The 2,672-nt window shown below is 39.2% G+C and overlaps 1 protein-coding gene across 2 annotated transcripts in view; it reads left to right on the forward strand.

Annotated features, from left to right (window-relative positions):
* vps16 (VPS16 core subunit of CORVET and HOPS complexes) overlaps positions 1–2,672 on the forward strand; it is a 16,522-nt gene that overhangs the window by 11,924 nt on the left and 1,926 nt on the right. The gene's annotated exons all lie outside the window — the stretch shown is intronic.

A 2,672-nucleotide genomic window follows, 5' to 3' on the forward strand; every position in this document is an offset into this window, starting at 1 on the left:
TGTGGGCTCTTGCTGAATGAAGCTAGGACAGCCACTGATGTTTCTTCATTAGTGACAGTTTTCTTGCGTCCACATTTTGGCAAATCCAACACTGAACCAGTTTCACGAAACTTAGCAAGCAGTTTGCTAACTTTAGCATGGGAGATGGGTGGTCTCGTAGGGTGTCTTGCGTTGAAATCTGCTGCAATGACCTGGTTACTGCGTTCACCAGATATTAACACAATTTCGATCCACTCCTCACGTGTTAACCTCTTCGACATGTCAATGGCTGTGAACAAAGAGAAACTTGTAAATAACTCATGAAAGAATAAAGTTACATTGAAACCAAGCACACCATTGTTATACTTGTGACATTACCAATAGGGCTGCCACGACTAATCAACTAGTCACGATTACGTCGACTATCAAAATCGTCGACGACTGATTTATAGTCGACGTGTCGTATGAAGCTTTGTAAGATCCCAAAAGATGCAGGAATAAGTAGTAGGATTTAAGAGTGTAATAACGGACTGAAACAGAAGATGGCAGCACTTCATGTACAAGGATGCCAGCTGCCGTTAAACCCCGAAGAAGAAGAAGAAGAAGCTCTGTCCCAGAATTTATTTACAGCTTAGTTTCCAACAATGGCGGCAGCTAGTTGTGTGGATGCCCTCAGAGGGCATCCACACTATTGAGTTCCTGTTTCTCTTTAAACTTTATTCTTATAGTTGCTCCACGTTTTTCGGCAATAACTACTCCCTCAGTTTTCAGCTGATTTTCTCCGTTCAAATGCTAAACTGTTCTGCTATTTCTGCTAATTCCAGCTATATCTTTTGGTGTTTATTGCTATTATACTTTTTAAAATATTCCCATTTTTTCCTTTTTTTTGTCCCATTGAAATGAATGGAAAACTTCCACAATTCTGCTAAAACTTGCTTGTTTTTCAAACTTAACTACTTCCTCATACTTTCACCTAGAAACTCCATTCAAACTTTAAAACGTTCTCAAATGATTGGGCTTTTCGTGTGTGATTCAGCTTTTTCATATCTGTTACCTTTTTCATTTAATGCCTCTTTAAGTTTTCAGTTGCAGCTTTGTGATTTTTCAGAAAATATACAGTGGGGCAAAAAAAGTATTTAGTTGGGGGAACTTGCACAATCGGTGGCTGACTAAATACTTTTTTGCCCCACTGTATGCGTTGTTATGGTTGCTATGCAATTAACTCAGAGTGAGAGCTGGTGCTTTCTGAAGTTTCTCTTCATGTCCAAACAACTTCTTGCTACTCGCTCAATTTCCACTCAACTTCCACAAATTATACATCAAAACGTATTTTTGCTGGCTTTAAGACAGTGTCACTATAATTATCGTGCGAGTTACGGTTTTTTCACAATTTGCCTCGAAGTGACACAAGATCTAAAAACTCCCCATTTAAAGTCTATGGGGAGGTTGTGAAACTCAGAGCTCAAATACTGAAACTGAAGGCATTTTCAAATCGTCATATCTCCTTAATGAAGCGAAATTAAGACATGAGGCTTGTCCCCGTATATCTTCAGACACTCCTGACGCTCACAATTCAAGAATTATTTTCTCACCTATTACCGTACTGAGATGAGTTAGACTTGTTTGAGGGTAGGAAATCTGTCCTCCTCTCAGTTTTCCAACTCCGAAAATGAAGCCGTTTCTTCTCTCGTCATATCTTCCCGATGGAGTTACAAAGAGCTATGAAAATCGCATTCAAAGTTCACCAAAGTCCGCTGATTCACCCAGTGCAAGAATTTTGCTTCTATCCCACCTAGTTTTTGAGTTACACGACATTTTGTAACTCCAAAAAACTGCGTTTTTCGCCTCTGAGCGCGATCTAATTCTGGCTGCTCATCACCCTGTTTTCCAGGCGCCCGCTCTCTTTCCCAGTGGCGCAGTTGGTAATAAAACGGATCTGAAGATCAAAGGTCGTGGGTTCAATTCCACCTTGTCCACATGTTTTCTTCCACTACAAATTAATACAGTATCACAGACCAGTAACTCATATTGATAATTTATTACAATTAAGCAAAGTTTTATGATTTTAGCAGCTTTTCTAATATGGACCTTAGATTCTTGTTAACAGTCCATGGCAGAAATACATACAAGTACACAGCCTGCTGAAGCACACAGAAGCAGTACCTCTGATTAGTGTACTGAAATTGAGCAGAACCAGGTTGTTGTGCCTCTTTTCACCAGAAAGTTCAGTGTTTTCTCAGCCTCTTCTGCTGTTTTTAATAAGAATTTTAAGCTTTTTCACCTGTTTTCAGTTATATGAGAACCAGTTTGGCTCAGTGAGATGAGTATGAGATGAAATTCTGCTGATTTACCTCTTTTCTGCCAAATCTTCAATCATTTCACCTCTTATCAGCATAATTCTCAGCAGCTTCTGCTCTTTTCAGCAGAATTCTGATCATTCACCTCTTTTCAGCAGAAATTCTGCTGATTGAACTCTTTTCAGCAGAATTTTCACCTCTTTTCTGCCCAAATTCTGCTCATTCACCTCTTCTGCAAAATTTTCAGCCTTTTCACCTCTTATTATCACAAATCTCAGCTGTCTTCAGAAAAAAATTCTTTTGAGCAGAAATTCTGCTGATTCATCTCTTTTCAGCGCAACTTTCTGCTTCTTTACCTCTTTTCAGCAGAAATTCTGCTGATTCACCTCTTTTCTG

The sequence above is a fragment of the Pundamilia nyererei genome, unplaced genomic scaffold (assembly GCF_000239375.1).
Source record: "Pundamilia nyererei isolate P.nyererei 1_Seehausen unplaced genomic scaffold, PunNye1.0 scaffold00061, whole genome shotgun sequence".
Lineage (NCBI taxonomy): Eukaryota > Metazoa > Chordata > Actinopteri > Cichliformes > Cichlidae > Pundamilia > Pundamilia nyererei.